Source organism: Triturus cristatus, chromosome 6, assembly GCF_964204655.1.
Source record: "Triturus cristatus chromosome 6, aTriCri1.1, whole genome shotgun sequence".
Taxonomy (NCBI): domain Eukaryota; kingdom Metazoa; phylum Chordata; class Amphibia; order Caudata; family Salamandridae; genus Triturus; species Triturus cristatus.
In genome coordinates, this window is record NC_140589.1 from 1,162,009,912 (window position 1) to 1,162,024,784 (window position 14,873).

Genomic DNA, 14,873 nt, shown 5'->3' on the forward strand with positions numbered 1-14,873 from the left:
GGGGCCTGGGGGATGATCGTTTGGCTGGCCTTCTCAGGCCTGTCAAACCATCATGTGCACTGAAGCTCTCTCCAACCCCAGCTGCATTGCTGGTTTGGAGAGAGCTGGCACAGGCTCCCAGTCTCCCTAGGAGTGCATATTCACAGTGCTCAGGCCAATCCTGGTGCTGCTCTCATGAAATGAGAACAGCGTCAGGATTGGCCACAGGTGAAGGCTGGGAGCTTGTGCATGCAAGGATAGGAGCAGAAGATCCCCCCCCCTCCCCTGCACACAGCCACTCCTACACAACACCGGCCGCTACAGCACAGTTCACTTCAGGAAGGGGGCGCAGAGTATAATCCCTGTTCAAGTCTTGTATGTCTGCAATGGCTTGTCAATACTTGAATGCAAATTCGAAGCTTTACATAATCCTATTCTATTAATCTGAAAGAATTACAGTAAAGCACAAAGATATCATGAAAACACTTTTAGCACAAATGAATGTTTAAAAACGGTATCATTCTCCTTCAAAACAGGAAGCAGAAATAGAATAACGTGGGCTTCCTCTGTGAGGTAATAAATGGCAGAGGCATGGGAGTACAGGATATGTGAAAGCAGCTGTCTAACAAGACAAAAAAGGGCTAAAGAGGAAGCAGCAGGAGCAGAAGGGGGAAGAAATAGTACCTCAGTTGCGTCGGGAGCAGCGAACGAGCACTGATTAAATGTATTCAATCTGTCCTTGGCCAGTGCCCCACTGCAAGCACCGGAAGAGACATTTCGGCTGAATTAGACAATTGGAGATGCTGGAATGAAGAGTGACGCTGCAGCACACAAATTGTAAACTTGGAAAGGCTCAAGCCCTTTTCTGAATACAATAGCGTCTCGCAGGCTCGACTCTAAAAATGATGTCAAGTCAAGAAAGTGACCAGCTATTTGGGTAGACTCATGTTTTAGTAATTCAGTTTAAAATGCACATTATTTATTAAATAAATCACCAAGGGGAATCAAATTTGTTATATGTTGTTAAAGATGCGCGTTCTACATAAAAAGTCATGACTTTCGTCATTGGTGAGTCTGGGTTCCTGTCAACCAAGAAGAAATTCGAATTTGCTGTTTTCAAGTGAACGCTGAGGTGAAGTCTTTCTAACTCTGTGCCAGGCTGTGGAAGGAGATTTTTAACCTTGATTGCCAAGTGAGCAATATTTGCCTCTCCACTCCTGTTCTGTTTGGCCAGTCCCTTCTATAGATTTTAAATGTTGCTGGGACAAGTTCGTCAATGTTGGGCACACTATTCTTGGAGAGTCATGTATCTTTAAAAATAAAAGATCCGGTCTATACTGAGTTATAGGGTCGGAAATATGGTGTCCATGCTTAGCCATGGAGCATCCATTACATAACATTTCTTTCATGTGCAGATCATTGGTGGGCTCTGAGTAGGCGCTAGAGATCCTTTGCAGAGGTAAGGCATGATATGGGTTTTGGAATCTGAGGATTTCAATATTAGCTGCTGAATGGCTTACAGTTAAATAGGACCTTCGGATTGCTAGTTAATGTCTTTGTATATAGTGGGCAGCAAGGTTAAGCCACAGACGTTTCTGATGTTATTGCGTATTTTTCAAGGCTTTTAAGGATGGCATGAATAGTGGAACAGAGCTACACTGCTTGAAAAAGCTAGCCATTATTGTAAAACAAAAAATCGTGATGTTTCGTTGTGGTGTATCTACAACATGATATTTTATAACGATGTTGACTTAGGAACCCTACACCCTTGTTTGAAACGGCAATATCCATGATTACATTTCCAGCTCATACTCAAGGTATAAAATGTTCTGTGGTCGCAAACAGAATTGGCCCAGCTGCTCAAAGTATGGCCAATCTGAGGGACCTTAGTTCTTTTTAAGTTTGAAGAAGAACTTTATCGAAGTAAAAATGCGACCGCATATACAGTCAATTAAAGCTTGAATACAATTATTAACAATTCAATAATTAATAATACAATAAAATTCAAGGAAGTCAGTTAAGTTGCAGATATGGGAAAGGTTACAACAAATCTGAAAAGAGAGAAAATCAAAGAGGGGGAGTAATGTTATAGTAATATAATGATTATAAAGTAGTAGGAGAGCACAATACATATTAACATATCAACACTGTAAAGAGTAATGGCTGTAAAATGGAATTTAGAAAGGGAAAATCGAAACAAAAATGTAAAATATAAGACAATTCATGGTGGTTTGGGAAGTTCCTCTAACAAAGGGCGATGGGGGGGGTACATTTTCCAGCAGAAGCATCTAGGAAAATAGTTATAGGGGACCATGTATGTTCTATTTTAAGGAGTTGAGATAAGGGAGAAATGTATCAGCGATCGGGTCGATTGTTATAGCAGACACTGTACCACCATGCCTGAAAAGAGAGTAGTGTGGATTGTTTCCAATATTTAGTTACTTGCCGGAAAGCAACTGCAATTATTAAGTCTACAATGGTAGTGTTACATGTAAGTGATTGCCAGCAGTCAGAGAGTGTGCCTAGAAAAATATTCATAGTTGAAAATAGAAAATGAGTGTGAAAAAGGACATTAATTTGAGACCCACCAAAATTGGTGAGTACAGGGACAGGAAAAAAGCATATGAAACAAATCCGCATTCGAAGCATTACATGACCAACAATTTGGGATGACTGTTGACTTACATTTATGTATCACAGCTGGGGTTATCATAAGTTGATTATATAGAAAGAAAGGAGTTTGAGTAGTACTAGCCAAATTGAAGTTTTTCAAATTTTTAACCACAATTTATCCCAGAATTAATTGGACCACGAGGTATGGAAATCTCGTTCCCTTTGTAGTTTGATATTAGTCTTATTTCTGTGATCTGGAGTTTACTAAGGAATTTGTAAATAGACGAGGCACTGGATTGGGCACTTAATAAAGGAAAGATATTGTGTTGAAGTAGAAAAGAGGGAGAAACCGGTGATAAGGAAGCTAAGGAAGAGGTTATGAGTTGGAGTAAAATCTTAAATTTGTTAGAGTATCATTTTGGTGATTTTTAAAGTACTTGTGCTTCAGAAAAGGTAAGAAACTTATCATTTGAATAAAGCCCTTATCCCGCCTAGTTTTCCCATAGATGGATTTATTGTTGATTTTTATAAGATGATTGTGTCAGATTGAAGAGTTAAGAAATCGGTCACTGTCTGAAACATGTGAAATAAATACTGAATGAAAGAGCTTATGTGTGGTTTTCTGTTTAGGTGAGGATAAATAGCGCGTGTTAGCGACCTTTGTTCTAAGCGAGTTTGAAACGTGTTGTGGCATTTTTACTAGCTTACTTATGGTAAGGGTGCACATCTCTGGCTTGATCTGCTGTGCATTCACTGCTCTCTGGATACTTGTTTCCGGTCCAGAAAAGACCTGGTTTGTCAGCTGGGGATGGACTATTTTGCATATGGCTGGGTCTGAACAAGGTTAGCAAAGTGAGCTAAAGAACGATGATAGATTCAACCCAGATCAAATAGTGACTGGGGGTGAGTGTCTGAAAAGTTTCAGTGGTCCTTCCATCATCTCCTTGGTTTTGCTGTGTCTTTGTGCAGCAGGCCCAAATCTTCAAGGGGGCTCTGAGCATTCCAACTAGTGTAAGTGCAGTCGGATAGTGCACCTACACCCCCTACTATGCCCCCTCAACGGAGGTTTGAGTGTACTTGTAGTGGCCTTAGCGGTGCGACTCTTGCCACACTGTGAGTGTCTCTGCAGGACACCATAGGCAGGCCTTTGAAGACCGTCTGAGGCTTATCTGTGCAAAAGATCTCATGAGTGTGTGGGACCATCTTTCATCTTTTTGAAAGTGCTTTCTCAGGATTTGGTTGGGTGCCTGGAGAGGTGTGATGGGAACAAAGGGTGTAGTTCTAATTTTGAGAAAACCATTACATGGAACGGTCGATCGTTTTTTAGGTCTCGCCTAGCTATTGCGTAGCAATCGCTATGCGAGACTATAGTAGGTTGCTCCCAAAAGGGCTCCCAAAAGTGGATTGCATAGCGAGCACGCGCACAATCACGTGCATCGTGCCGCCATGCAATCCGTTTGGCAGCGTACTTAAAAGGGTCCGCTCCCCCGCCTGGAATGCGCTCCCCCGCCCCCGCCAAGTGGGCGCACCATGCTCCGCCGGGCTTGTCTTGATTCTCTTGAAACATTCTTTCTGTCTCCTCTTGCTCTCACCCCCTCTCACTGTGCAATCTCGAGAAATAGCAGCCTTTCGCTTGTTGTAATTGTCATTTTTATATTCCACAAACCTCTGCGTCCTTGCACGCGCTCTTGGCTTTATTCACTTAATTCGTTTTGCTTTTGAAATATAATTACTGCCTGTATTCGAAGAAAACAATGTATTTCTCCGTACCCTGTAGATCTTAATTTTTTTAATTACGGTAAATAAAAATAGCATGTTACCATGCGACGGATAGTTTATATATAGATAGTCCTCGATTGCAATGCCTCGGTCCCCAGCAAGCCAAGCTCCATGCAGGCCACGGCACTTTTACTTGTCACGGATTCTGCTAACTTTGCATCTTTACAGATAGCTGTACACTGCCTACCTGGACAGGCACGGAGTTATTATTTGCCTGTTATTTTAAATATGCCGTATGCGCCTATAGGTGCAACCGCGAGCATGTCTTAAATCGGTTTTTATTTCTGAAATGCTCTAGTGCTTCAGTTCGAGTCGCACCTTGCCTCCTGCAATGGATGTAAACCAGTCTTCCAAATACAGTTCTATTGATTTTATCTACAGTAAGCACAAAAAAATGATTGCATATAGAAACTGATTGAGAACCCCCTCTGTGCTAGTTTCGGAAGCACTCTAATTCCAGCGCCTTTGTGTGAAGGTGGCCATCCGCCATCGATCGCTGTGTCAGAGGCGGTGTGCCCAGGGCAGTTCTTCCAGTCAACCTCTGCACGGAGAATGTTCGGGACCCTGCCCGTGCTCGGGGTGTTGAGATTACACGTGTTCAGGCGCCGTGTGCTTCACTTGATGCTGCTCCAGGATTTGGACATGGTTCATGTTCATATCTGGTGATTGAGAGGAGCGTGTGCGGGTTCAGCATGTTGGAACCTGTCCTGAGGCATTAAGCTGTTAGTAACTACCAGTCCACTTTAAAGTTTTACATTTTCTACAAGTAGATAGGTCAGCCTGTGCTCCCTCGTAATCATAGTCCACCACCATTTTGTTTTCCTTTCTTAACCTTTGACTAATGGCACCCATTACTCAAAATATAATTAAAAGTTGAAAGATTTTACTCAGTTAATTCGCGAACTGTGCCAGTTGCAAACGCTAATGTGCATTCTAAAGACGAGCACGCAGCCTGTCCTCGCGATAGAGACGAAGTGCTCTGCTAGTGGATCAATGCTGAACACAGAGGGTGTGGCTTAACGGCTAGAGCGGCCGACCTGAAAGCTTGGGACCCCAGGTTCGAGACTGGCAGGAAGGCTCAAAACATCCTGTGATTCTGGGCAAATCTCTGAATATCCCCATGGCTAAAAACAAATTTAAAAAAAGTGATCTATCTATCCATATATATATATCAGTGTTAGAAAGGCTAGCCTCAGGGACGGACAGAATAGGTACCTGACCCCCCTGCGCCTCACCCTTCCGGGAGAAGTAACCGAGCACCGGCCGGAGACCCCCTCAGGGCTGGGTCTCATACCTAGGATCGTACACGCTGATTTAGTACCAGGCAACACAGAGACACCACGCCGTAGATTCTGGAGTACGTATGCTTTATCTAGAGATATCAGGATCTTTATGATCCGCAGAGGCGTATATACAAGTAGAGCAAGGGCTCACAAAGTCTCGGTTGGGGTAGGGGTAGCGGGACAGTCTTAGGCTCTGGGTCAATGCGGGAGCGTATCCGGCGCACGGCTCTCAATCCTCGAGCCGGGAGATACGAGATGATCTTTGGTGCCCAGCCGGACCGGAATGTCTCTTGAGTGTGTCCCAAATCTGCAGGGCTCGAGACCGGGTGTCGGAGGTCGGACAATCTTTCAGGAGCCGTGAGTCACTCAGCAGGGCTCAGAGTTCTCTAGGGTGCAAGGTGAGCCGCGACCACGTCAGCAGGGCTCGGATGTTTTTAGGCCGAAGTCCGTCTCTGCCAGGGGGAGCCGCGACGCTATCTGCAGGGCTCACCGAGGTTCCAAGAATTCCGTCGGATTTTTGGGAGGATGTTCTTCAGCCGCGACCATGTCAGCAGGGCTTATGCTGTTCCACGATTCAACTCCAAGGGTCCCAGGGCGCCCCTTGTTATAGGTCGACTCCTCTTTGATGTCCGGAATCCTCACGGGCAGGGGTCTTAGCGCCTGGGGGTCGGTTGTTGGGGATACTTGCCCCCCAGCCCTTTGATCCTTTCAAAGCGGGGTCGGGAGGGATCCCAGACACGCAGCAGGCGTGGAGCCAGCCCTCAGGGTGGCCGGAGGGGCGATCGAAACTATCTCTTGGGAAGAGGCCAGGTGTGAATGAAACTACTCCTCCCTCTCCTACTCACCAGGAGCTCTCTCTCCCCCCAGCCGGTATGGCGCGGCTAGGCCGGGGTTGCGCTTGGATCGAGGGCGCCCATCTGGGGTACTGGGCCGAGTCACTGGAGGCTGCGAGGCCGATGGAAGGGGAAGGGTGCCCGGTGTCGGGAAGATGGAGGGGAGGACGGGGGTTGACCCCGGGTTCTGGGTCGGGTAGGCTGTGTTAGTCAGGGTCGGGTGGGGTGTAGAGGTTAGTCTGGTGTCGCTACGGGTCTGAATGGGCCACGCCACGAGGCCGGGTCCAACATGCGTCCCCCCCCCCCCAGCTGAAGGCCGGAGAGAACTACCCATCTTCTTGGGGGTTCTCTTCGCTGAGGCAGAAGAATCTGGAGAGGCCGTCAGCGTTGGCGCGGTCGTTGCCAGGGCGATGCTCTACTGTGAAGTCCATCCCCTGGAGGGAGATGGACCATCGTAGCAATTTGGGGTTCTCCCCCCTCATCTGCATGAGCCACCGTAAAGGTCGATGATCCGTCTGGACTCGGAAGTGGGTTCCGAAGAGGTAGGGTCGCAGTTTCTTTAGAGCCCAGACTACGGCGAACGCCTCGCGTTCAATGGTGCTCCATCGTTGCTCTCGGGGCAACCGTCGGCTAATGAAGGCCACGGGCTGATCTAAGCCCTTCTCATTGAGCTGGGATAGGACGGCCCCAATGCCATGCTCGGAAGCATCCGTTTGTACCACAAACTCTTTGGAGTAATCGGGAGCTTGGAGCACAGGGGCCGTACACATGGCGAGTTTCAGGGCGTCGAACGCCTTCTGGCAGGCAGGTGTCCACTGCACCTTTTTAGGTTGTTTTTTGGACGTGTGCTCCGTGAGGGGTCCTACGAGGCTGCCGTAACCTTGGATGAACCTCCGGTAGTAACCAGTGAGGCCCAGAAAGGCGCGGACTTCGGTTTGGGTAGTTGGTGGTTCCCAGGCCAGGATGGCGTCAATCTTAGGTTGGAGGGGGGCGACCTGCCCGCTGCGGACCTGGTGCCCCAGGTAGACCACCGATCCTTGCCCAATCTGACATTTGCTGGCTTATACTGCGAGGCCGGCTTGGCGCAGGGCCCCCAAGACCCTCCGGAGGTGCTGGAGGTGCTCACCCCATTCGGAACTGAATACCGCAATATCGTCCAGATAGGCGGCGCTAAACTCTTCCAGCCCGGCCAGGACTCGATTCACCAGTCTCTGAAAGGTGGCCGGGGCGTTCTTCATCCCGAATGGCATCACTCTGAAGCGATAGTGCCCATCCGGGGTGGAGAAGGCGGACCGCTCCTTGGCGCCTTCCGTGAGTGCAATTTGCCAGTATCCGCAGGTCAAATCAAAGGTGCTGAGAAAATGAGCAGACCCAAGGCGGTCAATGCGCTCATCTGCGCGGGGGAGAGGGTGAGCGTCTGCTCGGGTGACCGCATTGAGCCCCCGGTAGTCCACGCAGAACCGTAGTTCGGGGGCAACACCAGGGGCAGCTGCTTTTGGGACGAGCACCACTGGGCTGGCCCACGGACTGTCTGTGGGCTCGATCACCCCTAGGGATAACATCTTCGATACTTCCGCCTGGATGCAGGCCCAGACTCGGTCGGGGACGCGGTAGGCTCGGTGCCGTACCGGTGGGCTGTCTCCGGTGTCCACGTCGTGGACGCACCAGTCGGTGACCTTGGGGACGAGGGAGAACAGGTCGGAGAACTGGCCCAAGAGCCGGCGGCAGTCCTCGTGTTGTTGGGGTGTGAGGGAGGGGGCGAGGATCCCCCCCTCCACGGAGCCGTCCTTTTCTTTGGCCCGCAGGAGGTCAGGGAGAGGCTCCGTTTCCTCTTCCGCCCCGTCGTCTGTGGCCAGGAGCAAGCTCAACTCCGTCCGTACGAAGTGAGGCTTGAGGCGGTTCACGTGGAGGACCCGAAGGGGGTTCCGAGGGGACTGGACGACGACCACCACGTATGTCACCTGACTTTTCCGTTCGACCACTTTGAAGGGCCCGGTCCATTTGTCTTGGAGGGCGCACGGCTTCACTGGGGCCATCACCCAGACCTGCTGGCCGGGCTGAAACTCGACCAGCGTGGCGTTCTGGTCGTACCAGCTCTTCATTTCTTCCTGGCTCGCCTCGAGGTTGGTTTCGGCCAGCTCTCGGAACTTCCGAGTCTGGTTCCTGAGAGTCAACAGGTACCGGAACACGTCCTGCGGGGGGTTCCGGGGTGCCGTCTCCCATCCTTCTTTGACTAAGCTCAGGGGACCTCTGACTGGGTGCCCATACAGTAATTCAAACGGGCTGAACCCCAAGGACTTCTGGGGGACTTCCCGGTAGGCAAACAGGAGGCAGGGGAGAAGGACGTCCCACTTACGCCGCAGGGGCTCCTCGAGACCCATGATCATTCCCTTCAGAGTCCGGTTAAACCGCTCCACTAGGCCATTGCCTTGGGGATGGTAAGGGGTAGTGAATTTATAAGCTACTCCACATTGTTGCCACAGGGATTTCATACATTTTGAGATAAAATTGGTGCCCTGGTCGCTCACGACCTCTCGGGGGAACCCTAACCGGGAGAAGATCCCCATTAAGGCCCGGCCCACCACGGGGGCCGTGACGGTGCGGAGGGGGATGGCCTCCGGGTATCGTGTGGCATGGTCCACTAGGACGAGGATAAAGCGGTGACCCTGGGCGGTCTTGGGGTCCAGGGGCCCCACAATGTCAATTCCGACCCGCTCGAAGGGGGTACTGACGACTGGGAAGGGTTGGAGGGGAGCCTTGCGCTTCCCTCCACTTTTACCACTGGTCTGGCACATGGGGCAGGACTTGCAGTGGGCCTCTACGTGGGCTCGCATTTTTGGCCAGTAAAAGTGCGTTACTAGGCGGTGGTAGGTCTTGTCCTGGCCCAAGTGGCCGGCCAGGGGTACATCATGGGCCAAGCCCAGGAGGAAGTCTCGAAAGCGTAGGGGGACCACCAGCACCCGGGCTGATCCTAGCTCGGCAGCCCGCTGTTCGATATACAGGAGGTCATTCTCCCAATACAATAAGTGGGTTCCTGTTTGGTCGCCCGCGGCTTGGGCGGCGGCCTGCTGCCGGGGTACGACCAGGGAAGGACAGGTCGCTTGTTCTCTGCAGAACTCCTCTCGGGAGGGGCCCCCTTCGTGGCTCCACTGGGCCAACTCGGGCAGATCACCTAACTCCGTGATCTGCGCGTGGTCGGTCCCATCATCCCGAGGTGGGTCTTGCGCTCGACCTGTCTCCAGGGGGAACTTTCCAGGTCGTTTCCCAGGAGGCAGTCTACAGGTTGTGCGGTTCGGACAGCTACCCGTAATGTTCCGGTTACTCCCCCCCATTCGAATGGTACTAAGGCCACCTTACACAAACTCTCAGTATTGTCGGAAGCTATCACAGGGCAAAAGACATTTGGGATGATCTGGTCCGCCTGGACTAAGTGGCTGAGGACACCAGTGATGCTCGCCCTGGTGTCACGAAGGGCCTCCACCGGGTGGCCGTTAACCTTTACTAGCTGGCGGTACTTCTTGGTGTTTGCGGTTAGGGGTGCCCCGGGAATCATATCTCGATCTCCTAGAGAGACCAGGGCCATGGCTGCAGGTTCCCATCCCTCGGGGTCCTCAAACTCCTCCCCTAGGGTCACGGTGGCCATTTGTCGGGCTGGGGGAGATGTCGGGGGGGGTTTCTGGGCCATGGGGCACTGAGGGTCGCTGGCGTAATGCCCTAGCCGTTGACAGCGGAAACATGTGATATTCACCCGGGGTCCTTGTCTGCCTGGGGTGGCGGCACTGCCTGGCGGAGGAGCTGGGAACCCCGGGGGTGGGTTCCTCGGGGGGCTACGCGGGGGCCCGGATGGAAACTCCCTCTGTTTCCCTTGATTTCCCCCCCCTCTCTGACGGGGAGGTCCTTGATGGCTGCGGGGGTAGTCCCCGACGGGGTTCCGGGGGACCCGGGTGTTTACCCAGCGATCTGCTTCGACGGCCAGCGTCCTCGGGTCTGCGAGCTTGCTGTCGAGCAGGTGCTGGCGTAGTTCTACAAAACAGTTTGTGGACAAGTGTTCCCAGGCAATGAGGTCGGTCAATTCTTCGAAGGTGGTTACCTTGCTGCCCTTGATCCACCTTTCCAGCGCCCGGCTGTAAAAGTTCACTTATTCCACCCAGGTGGTGCCTGGGCTCTTTCGGCAGTCCCGGAACCGCTGCCGATACATTTCGGGGGTGAGGCCGTATTTCGTGAGGAGGGCCTCCTTCATGTGGCTGTAGGATGTTTGCATAGAGGCCGGTAGGTCGAGGAGGGTGTCTCGTCCTTCGCTCAGGAATCGCCCCCACAACCCGGCCCTCCAGTCCTTCTGGGGGACGCGGTGGGAGGTCATGGCTACCTCGTAGGCTTTGAACCACTGCTAGATGTCATCATTCCGATAGTACTCTTTGACCACATGCTTAGGGATGTGGACTTTCGGTTCCCCCAGGGGTGCGGGTTCTTGGCCCCCTGAGGGTCGAGCTCCCTCGCTCCTTGCTCGGAAGTCTATTTCTTTCAAGCTGTGCTCGTGCTCAAGCTGAAGTTTTTTTTCCTCGTGCTCCCGTTGCAACTTCTTTTCTTCTAGCTCTCCTTGTACTCGGAGTTGTTCCACTGCTAGCTTTTTTTCAGCTAGTCTTATCTCGCCGTCTATTTTCAGTTTGGCCATTTCTAGTTCATGACTTCGGTCCCTTTCCCTGTCTCTGACGTCTTCCTGGGACCAGCCCCCACTCGCTGCGTTGCTTTACGCTTGGGGGTTATTGCTTGTTCTCGGGAAGTTCCTGAGCTCGTCCGCCCGCTCTGTCTCCTCACCGACGTCGTCCAGTCGGGGAAGAGAGGCTCCGGACTCCACCCAGGCTTTCAGGGCTTGTTGCATGTCTTCCTTGGTGTTCAGACCAGTGGTAGCGATCTTTCGTTGTTTGCAAAATTGTTTCAGCTCCTTGTGTGTGTATTCTTCTAATCGCTGTACACAAAACGTAGCACTCGCGTCGGTTTCAGTGGTGCTCATGGTGGTTTCTTCTGTCATCTTTGTTCGGTAGTGCGTCAGCCGTTCGTTGTACGATCTCTAGATTGTGGGCTCGGATCCCGTCGCTTGCCACCAGTGTTAGAAAGGCTAGCCTCAGGGACGGACAGAATTGGTACCTGACCCCCCTGCGCCTCACCCTTCCAGGAGAAGTAACCGAGCACTGGCCGGAGACCCCCTCAGGGCTGGGTCTCGTACCTAGGATCGTACACGCTGATTTAATACCAGGCAACACAGAGACATCACACCGTAGATTCTGGAGTACGTATGCTTTATCTAGAGATATCAGGATCTTTATGATCTGCAGAGGCGTATATACAAGTAGAGCAAGGGCTCACAAAGTCTCGTTGGGGTAGGGGTAGCGGGACAGTCTTAGGCTCTGGGTCAATGCGGGAGCGTATCCGGCGCACGGCTCTCAATCCTCGAGCCGGGGGATACGAGATGATCTTTGGGGCCCAGCCGGACCGGAATGTCTCTTGAGTGTGTCCCAAATCTGCAGGACTCGAGACCGGGTGTCGGAGGTCGGACAATCTTTCAGGAGCCGCGAGTCACTCAGCAGGGCTCAGAGTTCTCTAGGGTGCAAGGTGAGCCGCGACCACATCAGCAGGGCTCGGATGTTTTTAGGCTGAAGTCCGTCTCTGCCAGGGGGAGCCGCGACGCTGTCTGCAGGGTTCACCGAGGTTCCAAGAGTTCCGTCGGATTTATGGGAGGATGTTCTTCAGCCGCGACCACGTCAGCAGGGCTTGTTCTGTTCCAGGATTCAACTCCAAGGGTCCCAGGGCGCCCCTTGTTATAGGTCGACTCCTCTTTGATGTCCGGAGTCCTCACGGGCAGGGGTCTTAGCGCCTGGGGGTCGGTTGTTGGGGGTCCTTGCCCCGCGGTCCTTTGATCCTTTCAAAGCGGGGTCGGGAGGGATCCCAGACACGCAGCAGGCGAGGAGCCAGCCCTCAGGGTGGCCGGAGGGGCGATCAAAACTATCTCTTGGGAAGAGGCCAGGTGTGAATGAAACTACTCCTCCCTCTCCTACTCACCAGGAGCTCTCTCTCCCCCCAGCCGGTATGGCGCGGCTAGGCCGGGGTTGCGCTTGGATCGAGGGCGGCCATCTGGGGTACTGGGCCGGGTCACTGGAGGCCGCGAGGCCGATGGAAGGGGAAGGGTGCCCGGTGTCGGGAAGATGGAGGGGAGGACGGGGGGTGACCCCGGGTTCTGGGTCGGGTAGGCTGTGTTAGTCAGGGTCGTGTGGGGTGTAGAGGTTAGTCTGGTGTCGCTACGGGTCTGAATGGGCCACGCCACAAGGCCGGGTCCAACAATCAGTTTTATAAAGCTCGAACTCGACCCGATGGTATCAGAGCACTTTACATTCCGGTCACATTTTTTTTTAGCCATGGGGAAATTAAGTGATTTACCCGGAATCGCAGGATGTTTGAGCATATGTAAAGCGCTCTGATACCATCCGGTTGAGTTCGCGCTTTATAAAACTGCTATGTATATATATCAGTCACAGGTAGACGTTTCCCCCGTTGTTGAACCACGCAGACACGCGCTCGCTCCTGCCCCACTCCAAATGGACCAGAGAACGTGCAGTATAGACCACTCCCAGGCCAGACCTGATCTGAGCGGATTTTGGGTTGCACGTGGCCCCCTGTGTGCCTTTGAGCTGTTCTTACGTAAGGAGTTTTGTATATATGCTGTGACGAACAGTAAACCGACCATTGCAAGGTGACTTTGTTCAGACTTGAGTGGAGCTAACCCACATCGAAGCTAACTTAGTAAAAACAAGCATTGGCATAGCCAATAGGTCTCGCTTTTGGGACCTTATAAGTGTTTACCCATGCAACAGTTGATGTTGTTGCACCATGGAAATTGTGCTGCATAACTAAATACTTATAAGGTCCCAAAAGCGAGACCTATTGGCTATGCCAATGCTTGTTTCCCTTGCTCATTTGTTTGTAGCAGGACATTGTCTCGGGGGCAAAACCATTTTTTATGAGCCTACACCTACCCCCCAGTGAAAATGAAGCATCATCCACATTACATTGGTAGGTGCTAAGTTCTCCCACAAAGTGCATTGGCCAGTGCGTCGCACATCCTCCTTTGATGCCAAATTGCCCCTGGTGCCGGCAAAAACAAGAGCTTTATTAGTTCCAGGGCACGTTTCGTATACTCTGTCCATGATTTACTCATTTAAGAAAAAAATGCTTCATCACTCTATAATATTAGTAAGAAACCGCTTGAGCCACAGAGTTGGAATTCGCCTGTGATTATTCATCAAGAGGTTAAAAAATTATGCTAACTACTTTGGCGCCTTTTCAAATAACAGCATGCTCGACCCCTTGTATTTTCACTGTCGTAAGGCTTTGAGACTTATGAGTCACGTCTCTCAAACCAGCCTCGAATTTGCAGGTGGTTATGAGTAATAAGCAGCCTCGGTATTGCACACCATTTTTCTAATAACAAATTTCCATAAAATAGAAAGTAGTCTATAGTAACCATTTTATTTCACATGAGTAAACATCGCTGCCCACCGGGCAGCCATTGTATTTTAGTGTGTTATGAAAAGATTTGCAATGCCGAAGTTTAGAGGGGATTTACTTTCAAATGAAAAACACAGTAGGACTTTTGTTCCTTGACTCGCGAAACAAATTTGTATTCCTTCTTTCCATACAGCATGAAAAACGAAAGATGCGTGATTAAAAAGCCACAGAATCTGTAGATTTTGTTTGCAGTCTGTAGATTCCTAAGAATGGTTGGCTACTTAGGCGAATCATTTTATTGTTGTTATACCAAAATGTACTTAAATTGCAATATGGTGAACAATTGACTTCTTGTATCATTATAATGCATAATATAATAATTAAACAGTATGGTATGAAACAATCTTTAATTGCTATAATTAAACATCCCCAATCCAATACACGAGTTCTACTGTATGACAAATGCCAGCAAAGGGAGGTATTGCGAAATAGCGTACCTTTCTGAAGAAATCTATTGTGCGGGGCACGACTACTAGCGGATTCTTTAATTTGTTATATCTTTCACAATAAAGGTGATACACAGATGGTAACCTCTTTAATGTCTGTGATGCTGTACTTTCTAGATAAGTCACAATCGAGATTTGTTTTCACTCACGTGGATCATATTGCATCATTGTGATGATTTCAACACAACATCTTTTTTGATTCGTCAGTTAATGTCCAGCATACAGTGGCTGTTCCTTGGGAGACTTGTAGCATTCATTTTAGGACCCCAAGGTAGAGTTTGTTGGTTGAATGAGCATTAGGTCGGAAGCAGCATGTTCTCAATTGAAACTCATCCAGAAAATAAATCATCAGATGAGCCTACAAATCTGCTCCTAGTGAT

General features: G+C 50.6%; 1 protein-coding gene across 1 annotated transcript in view; it reads left to right on the top strand.

Moving 5' to 3' along the window:
- MRPS5 (mitochondrial ribosomal protein S5) overlaps positions 1–14,873 on the top strand; it is a 428,043-nt gene that overhangs the window by 138,529 nt on the left and 274,641 nt on the right. The window lies entirely within an intron of this gene.